This window comes from Anopheles marshallii, chromosome 2, assembly GCF_943734725.1.
Source record: "Anopheles marshallii chromosome 2, idAnoMarsDA_429_01, whole genome shotgun sequence".
NCBI lineage: Eukaryota > Metazoa > Arthropoda > Insecta > Diptera > Culicidae > Anopheles > Anopheles marshallii.
The window spans coordinates 3,552,729-3,566,826 of NC_071326.1; positions in this window are offsets into that span (position 1 = coordinate 3,552,729).

Sequence of the window (14,098 nt, forward strand, 5' to 3'; positions counted from 1 at the left end):
TTCCAGCAATTGCAGCACGAATTTGCACACCCTCCTCCCCGGAGCCAAAGCCTGATTTTAAGTGAGTTATTGTTGTTTAATTGACCTGGCGTGTAAATATAGAAATTTGTTTCCGATTAACATCTACCACACTTGCTGGAGAACGATGACGTCGCGTGTGCTCATTTTTACACGCCGATGGAAAATCACTAGATGGCTGGTGTGGCGGGCTCCCGTCGGTCCGTGGGACAAGATGTTCGATAACGCCGTCTTTGAGTCATTCTTCGCATTCCTGCATACCGCTCGGATGCCACTCGCGATAATGCAAAGCGTGGTAATAATGAACGTTTTTACCAGTGAGCTTCTGGAATTCCCAGCCAAATGTCATGAGGCTCCCATCAAAACGTCATTCACATTTATCAACAAATAAGTCTTCCCCATCCTTCACAGCCACTGCCAATTCAGCAATAACCTTCGAAAGGGAGCCACAAATTATCTTACAATTCAATTAAGAACGCCACAATAATTGGATAACACCGCAAACAATGAGTCTTATGAGGCGTCCCAGAGCAAGGGACGAGTGGTCAAACTCAAGTTGCTAATTACAGCTACATCCTAATCTCCCGTTCCCAGTTCCAATGTTCCACATCCCACCGGACGGCACAGCAAAGCAAATGTTGCTCTCGTTTCTAAACCACAGCCAAATGGCTTCGGCCACCGCAAAGCAAATCTCCAACGATTCACTGATTTCTGAACGACTGCCGACCGTACCAAGGTTGCTACAATGCACAAACTCTTCCGGTGCTTTAGACCACACGCCCAGCACCACAAATCCACCAATCGGTCCGGTAATTAAGCGGAACATCACCGGATCGTGTGACCTTTACTGCGACCAGCTCCGGGGTTCCGTCCTCTCCCGATACGAATCGGTAGCAAAATTGGGAACGGTAATTAGCTATCGATGGTAGCGACTGCTACTAGACTAGACGATGGTTTGAAGTACCGAAAATCCTGACCGTTGTCCAATGTCCTTTGGGGGAGCTAGTAAAACCCGTTCCAACCAGTGGACGTTACTCTGCCAATATTGGAGCACATTGCCCGTTTAAACAACTAAACCAGCCACATTCACCGGAAAGAGCTTGTTTGGTAGCGGATTTTGTTGTTAAGATGGGGGATTTTAGTACGTTTTTCCTATGACGTTCGACCCAACTGACCCAGCTGAGTTCGTGTGGTGATTGTTTTTGGACTGCTCAAAACGAACAGTAGATTAAACAAACACCAATTCGAAGAGTTATCAAACATGATTAAAAAACAACTCTGTTTCATATAAAATGTCCCTAAAATCCTCCAACGAGGTACGAGGATACTCGACGGTAGAGTCTTTGCAACTATTTTTCCGCTCGTCAAATCAATCGTCCCACGGGACGACATTGGAGTCGGTTTCCCATTGTGTGTATTGGCTCATCATTTTCGTCATCATCATCATAATCATCATCGTGGTTACTGCTCGTGAATGTCATCCATCTCATCATCATGTTCATCGTTCTCGTCGGAGGACGTTCCCGAAATTGCGTCTATCCGGTCGCGTATATCCTCATGGGACCAAGGGTTATTGGCCAGAGTGAGAGTGTGCGAGGGACCGGGATGAGGACAATCGTGTCCTTTGGCATGATAAGGTTGAGGGTTTACCATTCAGATCCCTTCTACTGATTTGAGCAGTCGCTTCGGTTGGATTTATCATCCGGTGTGATCTCATCAACCTGCGGCGGAGTCGTCGTGCAGAAATGGCGCTCCAATCGTTCGGTGAGGAGAAGAAATAATCTATTGTGATGTATCCGATTGGCTGCAATATGAGTGCGTGCTTTGTGTTTGCAGAAAGCAGCGGCATAGGGTGGTAATGGTGTGGAATAAATATAGACGAAATCGTGGAGTCTAGCGCAGCAACACAACAAAAAACCCCGCCTCGGTTGCACCCAACCTCAACCCGGTGGCAAACGGTAATTGACAAATAAAACGTAATTAAAACGTTGTCGATAGCGGCTAAATTTAGCTACCCTTCAAGTGCATTCCCCGTTCTATCAAACCGATTCTATTCAAGGCTTTAAATCAATCGTCTACAACGATGGCGATAAAAATGTTCCACACAAAGCACGGACGGTCTGCTTTGCCGCCACTTGAGCATTCCGCAGCGGTACATCGGCTCAAGACCTTAAAACATTGCCGCAGGCCTTCGGGGTTTGCCTCCGCTATAAATATGACCCTCCACGGTGGATCGTCGGTGGATCGGTGGAGCAGTCGCGGATCCAACCTGTCTATGCGACCCGCCGTACAACGCCGAAGAGACGTGATGCGAAATTCCACATTTTTGGCATTCCTGCCCTCACTCGAAACGTGCCCAAACGAAACAAGTGTGGCACCGTGTGGCGTTCATCGCCGCCGCACACACAAATCTTATCCAAATCCATTTTTAGCCGCCCTCCAATGGGGACCGTTTGGTACCGTTGGTACGGAACTGGGCTCGACTAGAGAGGCATGAATCACAGCAATCGATCGCCATTTAGACCCTGGGCGGAAAGAATTTGCAGCATCCATCTTCGATGTGCTTACGAGCACTTTCGATCGGAGGAAGATGAGGGTGTTTGGGAGAGTTTGGCGGAACAGACAAGAGGCCACTTTAGCGATTTGAATTGCACGTAAATGAACGCCCCGATGAGTGTGTGTAACGGGTGCTGCTGTGACTGCATGTGGTTTTTCTTTTTTCGCTCACTATTTTGTCGATTTTCGAGCTGATGAGTGATTTGTTTCCACTTTCCGGCAATTGGCACTTGTACACAGCGATGCGAGGTGAAGATTGAAACTGTTAAGCGAGCGCACGTGAACACTTCGAGATGAGTATAGTTGTACAGTTCCGTTTTCTTTAGGCACGGTATAACCACTCGGAACGCCAACCTGAGATTCACTTTCTATCGGACTGCATAATATATGTACTTTTTGCCTTATAAGACACATCTTGAAGAGTATAACATCCTTTAAATGTAGTCCCTTTTGATAATACGGAAGGTTACAAGGTAAGAACTTCTGAGCTGTTTAATAACCACGTGTCTCTTGGATGGAACTTCTTAGCTTATTAGTGAAGGTCCCGTTCGTGATTTTCGTAGGAAATTTAAAGCTAATTTAGAAAAAAATAGTCCTGGAAGAACTTTTTCACTGCCTTATAGCAATAATAATAAAATCGATGCTGCTTAAGAGCTGTTTAAAATAATAAATAATTTGGATACTGTTTTTTGTTAAGGTTCATACGGCCCCTAAAGGCAGGGCGATCTTTAATCTTTCACGAAGATGGAAGGCCTATAAAAGACGGAAAATTCTTTTAGATCTCTTTAAATATGGTTAATCCACCAATTAAGGAGTACATAAAATATTGCAAAAGTTAGCATTAAAAGTAGTCAAACACACACGCACAACTCCTGTGTGGCATCAACACGCTTCCCCATAATATGATCGCTTGTCCTAATTTGCCAGAACCGTCACACCGACGATCAGGCGGCAGATGGCCGTTGGCCACCGGGGCGAGCTAATCGGCACCGTGGAACCGGGTCGCGCCGCGTTAGTTTTCCACCTGGCACTGTACTCTCGTTGCGTAATGTAACAGATGAAACTACCTGCACCCAAAGGGCCATGCTAACCGTAAATTACGCCCCATTAACATTACCAAGACGAGGTGCATTTCTTTTTCCCGCTACACCGTCTTCGGTTCTCTCGCTGCGCAGTGTACGTGCGCGTCTCAACGACGATACTGACAACACCGGTCATAACCTGCACATAACTCGGCACGATTTATGTGCCTCCCGGTTTGCGTAAAGATGCCGCACGGTGACACTTTTCCAGCTCGGCTTGGCAAGCGCTTTCCCCCTTGTGCGTTAAGTGCACGGCCAGCAACTGGGGGTTTCGAAGAACAGAAGCTGGTGCTTTTCACGTTCGAACCATTAGCGGTCCTCCCCCATCTCCCTAGCTCCCCCATTCGGTGATTGGATCCCCCCTGGGTCGGTGCGTTTTGTTTGCGTATGGCATTAGGTGCGGATATTGCAAACGATCGCTACTGAACGCCGTGAAGTTGGTGGTCTTTGTCAGTCAAGGAAAAAGCAGCAATGCCGCGATTTGTTTCGCTTCGCTACAGGTACATGTTGAGAGACTGATTTGTGATCACTGCAAACTAAGACATAGTTGTATAATGTTGATCTTTGCAGAAAGATGTCTAAGACGTTGTCCAACATGCTAGATCATACACACAAAAAGTGAGCAATCAGAACCGGCGTTCTAAAAATTCTCACGATCATCTCATTCAAATATTAATTCTTCTCATTACAATAGCAAATAACATTTGTCACAAAAGTGATTTATTCTCCTTAAACATGACCGTCGGCTAGTTTACATGCAATCGATAATTAGTTGTGCCAACTTGCTAGCATTCTTTGAGCAGATTCGCGTTACTGACGCTTTTTGCGACAAATCTGCCATAGTTCCCAAGGACCGAGAAAAATGTAGAATGCATTTCCTCATGCAGCGTGAGAGATTTTCACTCGAGCTGTGATTCATCGTGGTTAAATGGTAGGCCACCTCCACGTTCTAGTTCCCTTCTCCAGCCAAGGCCAACGTCATCCTCATCACACACACCTCCAACGAACGTTTTTGCAGGTTAGTTCCGCATGCTGGAAGACAGAAGCAAAACAACAACAACAACAAAAACACACAGAGACCAACCATTTCGGATGGTTTTATGCTGGGGAGCTGGTTAATTGTCACAGTTCTCAGCATACGCTTGCTTAGCGAGTTGCAACACGAAAGCCGCTTCTTAGTTCCCGTTTTCAACGCAAATGACGAATGGGACCAGACACACACACGCTCAGAGATAGTGATCTAATTGGGTGGTTGATATGGAGGAGAGTGCAGTTGTCATCAGTTGGCATAGCAGAAAGTACCCAAACCCAATGTCCCCCCCTTCTTTCCAGATGTTAGTTAATGGAGAACCGTTGGCAAAACGAATCTGTCACTCGGTTAGTGGGTCACACATTGCCACATATTAGAGACGGTACAATGTTCTACCCGAGCGGTTCTTTTAACGTGATTCTGTTTCGAATTCATTTATATTTACATGTACTGTTGTAAAGAAAAGCTCCTAGTTTGTATAGTTTTCGATGAAAAATGTCACACATTCGCGTGCGAAATGAGGCGCAATTTTTTCCATTATGAAAATCATTACTTTCTTGTCCTTTGCCATGTTCTCTGCTCCCTTTTTGCTCTCTGCACCCGAGGTCGAATGATCACCGGCACCACCCAGTGGAGGATAAAGCACGTCCCGAGCAGCATCACGGACAGAATCCGAAGGTCTTTGGGGCAAAACTGAAGTGGGGTAGGGAAGGGATAAGCCAAAGGAAATGAACGTTACACTCCCACACATCGTGCTATCATTTGCACTTTCATAAATCATTTTTACTGCCCATATACCTGCCACCCATTTCGTCCGGGGTTTTTTTTCCTATCTCTTTTGCACTTCAACAGGATCTGCGGGAGGATTATTTTTTGTATTCCTTGCTTGTTCATTCCACGGAAATTACCACGAATCCATCTTGCTTTTCCCACAGCATCAAAGTGTTTTCGCTCTCGTTCACGCTCTCTTCTTATCAGCAAGAAAATCGGAACGCGAATAGATGAAGAGAGCCCATCGTACACCGATGTTACGGTGCTGTAAGCTGAGAAAAGCCTTTTCGCCGGTGGGAGCTGAAGTCGGTTGGGAAAAGCTCCCACCGTGGGGGCTTTCAACACCCATCCACCGACCCCCCCGGGACTACGTTGCGCGGGATTGATGGATGATGACGTTAGCCCCGGGGTTGGAGTAGCTCTACATCATCGAGAATGGATTTTCCCTACCATCTCCCCTGCCAACCGCCACCAGGCTATCCCTCCTTCCTTCCCGGGTGTCTGTTGGTGTGTTTGTGTACTTCTCCGTTCGTTACATCGTCCGGTTGGCCCGGGGGCGACACGAGGACCCCGAACCGAACCTCTAGCTCTAGCACCAGTGATACTAATTTCCACCAATGGGAATAGATCACGGCAGTACCACCACCACCAGCAGCTCCCCTCCCTCCCAACCCTGGGGGGGTTGCAAGGAAAATGAGGTAAGTGTTGCTTTTCTTGTTTATCATTTATCTTGCCTTCTTACTTGTTCCTTGTAAGTGGAAATTGGAGCATCTCATCTCACTAGAACGAGACACACAAACTTTAGCGTGCGCAAAAACCGGTAGCTTCCTTTTATACGCACCCATTCGCAAAGAAAGAACACACGCCCCGAAGGATTCTCCATCATCATTCCACCCATCCGCTTTCCGCTCCTCGTCGGCGAGCTGATGGAGGGTGGGCGATAGCTGAAGTTTCCCTTCGGTTAACTGGGTCGCGTTCCGGCGGTCGTTCGGTTCGTGTCACTTTGCCCAACCCAACTAAACCCAAAACCCGACCCGACCCGAGCCGAACCGAACACATCTGAACCTGGGAAAACACCAGTGGAATGTTGGCAGGATATTTCGATATGGGGGGAAAAAACACTGGCAAGAACCCAGAGCCACCCAGCACTAGGGGGGAAAAAATAAAACTGACAGGCCAAGCCAGGCCAAGCCAGGGCACGGAACCTGCAAGGCTTAAGTACGATCTCTCTTTCGTTTTTCTGTCTCGTTCGCCTCGGACACCGAATCATGAGCAAACCCCCCCCCCCCCCCCCTCCCTTTGCGATAAAAGCCAAGAGGCTGTCGGACACACATACAAGAACACGGACAGGACACCATTAAGCTTTTAAGCTGTAGGCTTTCCCCAATCCCCCCTGTCTTACGACGTGGATCGAATTCCGGGACGTGAAGGCTTTGAAAGCCACAGAAAAGGCGAGGAAATCGAATGGGAAGGAGCTTTGATATGACACACCATTACTTCGAAAAAAAGGAATTCCCCGGTACTCGATTTCCACCAACGGGCAAATCGATACTTGCTGGAAAAGTTCTACACGGGGTCTTTTCCACCAGTCGATGGGAAGGATATTTTCTTTCCTTCTTCGCGTTAGTGTGCGGGTGAAGGTTTCCAGTAGTAATCGAGCGTGTTTCAAGCTGTAATCGAATGCCAACGCCCACACGATTGGTGGCACTTGGCTAGACCAGAGGGGTAAAGGCACTCGGAAAAACGAAAGGCTGAAGGGTGAAATGTGCACATATCCGGTACATTCCGACCCGGGTGAGATCGTAGCGGTCAAATGTATATAATCGATTGTGGTGGCAACTTTGTACTTGTTTGCCGTTTGTGTTATATAAGGTGGTTGGTTCGAGTAATCGATATGGTACTTGTAGAAAACTTTATATTATGTTATACAAAATTTAAAACCCACGAGCAGAAAACTGCTGTAACCCATTTATTCTACTTTAGTTCGTAGAGTTTATATTTAGATCATAATCTGACAGAGAATATATATACATCATTATTGGAAGTGTAAATTATAATCCATAGAAAATGTGTATATTTCAAATGCACTTTATCATTCCAATCACGAAATATAGTTAAATTAGAACTCATTTTAAATAAAAACCATCATCAATATGATTGAAAAACATTGAAATTATTGTGTTAAAACTGAAATGGTCCAGAAATTCTTCGATACATCGATCGTTTGATGATCTGTTTTATTCTTTGACTGACTTAAATAAAGAGTCTTAAACAAGCTACTTCTCATGTTCTTTTCCACAGTCCTCGAAAAAAAACTCAACTCATGCTTCTATCTTTCGTTGAGTGTGCGGCTACCCCCATTTACTACCATATCACCCACTAAAGCCACCTCCATCAGAAGTGCGCCGTTTTTCTTCCGAGCTGCTGCCAACTCGATGATGTCACCCTTTTCGCCCTCGCGAGGCCAAAGGAGGACCTACCGGCATGACTCGACCAGGGCCCCCAGGGTTCGTGAGGACTCGGTCTTTTCTGCTCCGATTGAACTCCACCTTCGCGATTCACCTTCCATTCCGCTCCGTTTGCGTACCCTCCAACTCCTCTACACCCTACACGATAAAGGGGAGTGGGGAGTGGGGGTTGATTTCTTTCCCTGTTCACAGTGCGATTGTGTGCGATTGTGTGCGATTGTGTATATAAGAAAGTATGTACACAAGAGTTCGCGAGTTTCCTTCTCCCTGCTATCAACGAAGGTGGCAAACAATTTCGTGAACCTGCGCCATCTTAGCTCGGAAGGAAAACGAGCGTGTATGTGCATTGGGTGGTATCGACTTTGATGAAAGTGGCGACAAAAAAAAGTATCCACCCCCTCAAGACTGCTTAACTTTTCTCACCCCTTGCGAAGGAGCGCGCACTCAGCAGACAAACACAGCTGCACCTGTCGCTGAAGTGAAGCAAAAGGTGCAAGTTGCTATGGGTGTGTGTGTGTGTGAGTGCAAGAGAGAAAGGGAACGAATGAGAGTGAGAGAGCGAGAGCGAGAAAAGTCAACGTAAAATACGAGCATAAATGTCATTCACGGCTTGAGCGAACCCGAACGAAGCGTAGTAAGCGTTGCGTTACGTTACCGGGGTGATCCAGGTCTACTAAACGGTTACCCCACCCAAAACCCCCGCGAGGGTGGTCGCTTAGGAAAGAAGAAGAAATCCATCTCCTCACATTCCCCCCCTCTCCCCCCCTCCCCCTCATCCACACACACTACCTACAGAGTGAAATTGCCGTCTACTACCAAACCGTGTGCATTCATCGGATTGGTTTCAAAATTAAGTGAGAAAAGAACCACCGTTCAACGTTACCGAACGGGGTGCCACGTTGGCCGAAGCGAGATGGACAACAATTCACGCGCGCATGTCAAAAGGTCAGACATTGCCACCCATTTCGGGTTGAGATCGTTGTGAGATGGAGAAGGTTAGTGGCGTGGCGTATGTATGTGTGTTTGGGCGTGTGTGTGTATTGTACATAGTTCGAGCTTTTCCATTCCATTTCGATTTCGAATCAACGAACGGTCCATGCGTTTCCCGGCACTGGGAGTTTTTTCTCCCGAGTTTTCGTACCGTTTTTCCTTCAACCGTCGCCACAGCGCAACACAAAAGGGTGACATTTTTCACACCGTGATAATACGCGACGGCAAACGAATCGTTCAATTTCACGAAAGCACATCCGTTTCTGTGTGTGCTTTCTATTTGCCGTTTCCCGGATTATTTCATTTGTGAGGCGTTTTTATTGATGTTTCTGCCTTTATGATTCATGCTGCAAAGGAAAATACGACGGTTAGCTGAATTCGATTTCCAATTTCAGTAGGAAACTCAATCGATTTGTGTGATGTAGTACCATCGGCCAAAGGTCATTGAGCAGTAGCTGCATAAATCTGGCTTATGCAAATTTACTGAGAAATGTGTTTCATCTCAATGAGGGAAATGCTCATTGCAAACGTTGCATACATTCATCGAAACATTCATAACCTCTTTTGATGGTGCGCTTGCGATGGAAAGGAAAGCTCTTTGATGTCTGCACATTACTATATGCGAACCGGTTTCTATATGAGCAAGTTGGCAATGAATGTAGCATAGTCATTTGTGTAAATGATGCAAGAAATATACATTCTATTCATGGTTATAATCATAATTAAATTAAATAACTAAATACTACTATCAAAACGATTTAAAAAAAACATCAAAACACAAATCCGTAATTTTAAACTTGACATTGACCGGATAAAGGGGAAGCACGGTTAAAAAGCATATCTGTTTTTAGTAATAATTATTACTGTACAATGTAAGGTGTGTGAAGGATACAAGGACTTAGAGATACAGTTTAATTTTAATGCATTGTTATAAAAAAATCTATATTTGTTTTAAAAAGTAAAAACAAAATTAATAAAAATATACAAGTCATTGGTTTTACACTTAGTATGTCAAATGAACATTTTGGATATGCATTTTTTAACACCCGCTTAAGCGTACCCGAATAAACAACACATGATTTGCTATGTTCCAACAATAAACAAAATAAACAACGTTTATTTAAACCCTCACCGCCCGCCTGGAAAGCAAATCTCATTGAATCCACCTTTGTTCTAACTGTTTTCATTAGCGTACTACATTCCCTTAGGGCTTTTGTTTAATGACTTACTCGACTCAACCCAAGACCACGGTCCAACGTTAATTTCTACCCGTAACGTGCCATTTATTGCCATCCATTGCTCGGCATAAATTAGCACCTCGACTCTATTTCCCACCAGTTCCACTCGCTGCCCCCACAAAAGCACGCAGTGGCCACTTTTGTCTCCCACAATAGCTCAATCGATTACAAATGATTTCATTTACGCGAATCTATTTAGACGAGTGCGCTGGGCATTCGTCGAGTACGGGAACGCGCCGTATACTCAACCTCAGGTAGTGGTAGTTAAATGTACGGGTTTAGATAGAGTGCCACACGAGGACATTGATAAATCCACACGGTGTCACAATGCACAGTCGAGTTTTTCGGCCTTATCCTTTGGTCGCTGTGTGCTTTCTTTAATGAGCTTCTGTCGGAGACCAATTTCTAGTGAGGCTGATGTGCCGTCAACCACCATCTTCCTACGACCGCTCATTAGTCAACGGACCGTCGTGTGCACCGACCTTCAACAACGCGAGGTGTTAATTAAACGAATTGCGCAAACGGTGTCCGTGTGTGTTTGTTACCAATCGAATGATTTATTCCTGGCCAATTCGTCTTGCGCACTGAGGAAGTTGCGTGTGCGCGACGACTATTTCTCACGAGCACGACTCGTCATCTTGGGATGGTGTAAACAGTGCGCGCATTAACAAAAAAAAACAAACACATGTAGAACAATGGTTCCATACCATTGCACTTGTTGGGTGGATGGCGCCAGCTGGAAAAATCACAGTCTGGAATAAAAAAAAAACACTAAGCACACCACGGAACCAAACACGTTCCATACCAATCAAGCGTCAGCCGATGGTGACGGACACGCTCACCAGCAATTGTTCTCCCCGTGTGTGTCAGCTCCACGGTGGTGGACCATAGACGACAAATGTCGGAAATGATAACGACGTCAACTCGTTGATTGATGTCACCACATCCCGGTGACTGTCCCACACCGGGTGGTGGCCACCAGTGCAAGCAACTCCGCTATTTGCATTCTATTGATTTAATGGCCATTTTGATTTGAACTGATCGTGAATGTGCCGTATAGCAGGGTAAGGGAAAAGAAGACATTTGCTTCGTCAAAAAGAAGCTCAATAACCCGTAAAAATATCACATAAAATAGAGCTTTAATAGAGTTAAGTAAGCTTAGCTAAATGCTTAAAAGTGTCAAACGAAACTGAAAGGGAAAAAGGTCGAGAGATAAATTTCTGCAATTCTCCCAACATTACTTGCACATCTTCAAACGCCACCAGGAGAATGGGTCAAGAAAAGACAACAGAACGTCAACAGAAACCACCCGGTAGTGTGTCATCAGCTTTATCAGCTCAGTTCCATCTGATCACCAACCATCAGCAAGAGTTCTACAGCCCGTTGCAATCAAACAGACACAACCATTGGCGACTCATCATCGCGGCACTAACATTGTTGTACTCGGGGGCACAACGCATCCACACGGCTCTGTGACGATTTTTCTAGGTCATTTCAATTAAAAACGCACCATCTATCTATCTCTATTATTTGCCATTCGTCGTCCAAGTCCAAGATTCCAACTGGAACTGGGCTGATTGATGGACAAAAAAAAACGTCCCATTTTGTAGTAAATCTAATATATTGGCCTTTTGGGAAGACAAAAAAAAAACGTCCCGCAAATACTTACGACGCTGACGGAAACGTTAGACATTTCTGCAAGCAAAATCCTTTCCGTCTGTGCCGTCACACACTCAGCGACAGATTAGACGCCGATGCAGTCGTAGGCTTTCAGGTCTGGTTAAATATCGTTTACACTTTCACGGGCCACCGTCGTCTTACTCGGTTGGATGGTGCACGAACTCGAGTGACCGCCGGGGTGGAGCAGTTTTGTCGGATGTCACTCGAGGTCAGCAGACGGGAGATTCCCCCCGAAGTGGCCCTGAAGTAGCTAAGGTGATGTCTATTCGCAAGTGCAAAACTGTCCTCCATTTTGTCCGTGACGAACTCAGCTCTTTTACCTCCTTCAGGATTATCACTCTCAACCCCACCCTTTCGCACTTTCCCAGGACCCTTTAGATTGGTAAAGACGTCCAGACGTTATTCTTATCGTACCTTGCTGTAGACAATTTATTTAAATTTGAAGAGTGCTCCCCCTCCCTCCCTGCCCAGGAACTCCACTCGGGATCTTTCTTTTCCAACCCAGCACTGGGGAGCTCACGCCAAGAAGAAAAAAAATCCCTCCCATTGTTTATGATTTTTCTGGTGGGATTGATTGTTGTCCGTTGCCGTTATCAGTGCCAGCACTTCAGTCGGTCACCGTTTTCCTGGAGGCAGCACAACATCAGGCCCTCTTCGGGTGCTGTTTTACAAAAGTGGTACGTGCAGCTCTCGTTATCGCACCTCGTGCCCGTTGAACAGTCGGTGAACACTGATAGTGGTTTGGTAGTGGAATTTGTTATTCCCGCTGGATCCGCTCCCATACACGACCCCAAGGCGTGAATGTGTCAGTAAAAGAGCGCGCGCGCGGCAATTTGGGTCCGGTTCGATAATTCCCGGCTTTTAGTATGTACACAAACTTTGTAATCTGTTTATGGTAGAGTGGCACAAAACAAAAAAGGAAACGAAATGACAAAGCGTGATTTCGGGTTATATTTTTAACGATGAGGTAACTTTTGAAGAAATCGAACCGTGCGCTATAAACCTACTTCGTATTATCAAAACCACTATCGATTGCCCGAATGGCAATGGCCTATATCGGTCAGGAGTTGAGGTTTGCCGCGTGAAATGCTCATCACAAAAACTCATCGGAAAAATTGGCCTCTGATAAGCCCAAGACCCATATCCTAAACATTGCCAGCATTGCACCCGGAAAAAAAACTATCGAGCAAGCCCAACAACAATAGCAAAAAGACTTCGACCGCTTCCGGCATTAAAAACTGGATCGCACCAAATGGCGCCCAAATTTTGTAGTCCAAACAATCGGGTCTCTCTCCCTGCCTCCCTGATGGGTGGTGGGTTTTGTGTACGACACCGTGTTGTTTCACGCTGCCATAAAACACTCGGTTGCCCGGTCAACGGATAATCTCTCCGCACTGGTAGCGGAAACGGAACGGAAACGGCTCGGAAATTCGGCAAACAAAACCGTCCAAAACTCGCCATTCTTCCCGCTTTTCCACGCGGCCACCCTTTCTTCTTCCCTTTGGGGAAAAATCCGTCCAGTTGTATTGGTAGAAAAAAGTTTAAATGGTGCATCATCATCATCATCACCATCATCTCGATCATCATTGCTATAAAGGGAATCAATTCCCCTCGCAACACGCTGACGATGATGACGAGCGGGACGCTTTGTCCGAATGCCGCCGTGTGACGCCGGGCCGGCACATCGTTGACCGGATAATCGAAGAAGGCCACGAGGTGCACTACACTACACATCACCCCAACAGGGAGGAAAACTCCGACCGGGAGAAACAAAAATTCCATCACCTGCCATCAGCGGATGGCAAAATTAAATCCAAAACTGCCCCCACCACCACCACCACCGCCCTGACTGAACGAATAAATCACACATGCTAACACATTCGTGTGCAGTCAAAAAAAAAACAAGGGAAGTTGCTGCTGTCCTCCCGCTCAGCAGTGTGTCCATTTCCGTGTCCGGTCGATGCGAGTGCAAAAAAATGGCTCCTCAACGGACATTGAAGAACAGGCTTAAATGGTGCAGGTTGAGAGGGTGGTGGAAGGGTGGAAGGATGAATAGGATAAGCACGGATACGTCCATCGTTGACCAAACGGCGCCATGATGGACAGCAGCCAGGATGGAGAGTGAGGGAAGTTCACAAACCCCAAGCTGGACCCCGAGGACCTCCAGGACCAGAGAACATCGGCCTTTGCCAGGACACGTTCACCACGCACACACCCTCGGTGGATCGAAACACTCGGAACTCGGAAAAGCTCTCAAAGCATGAA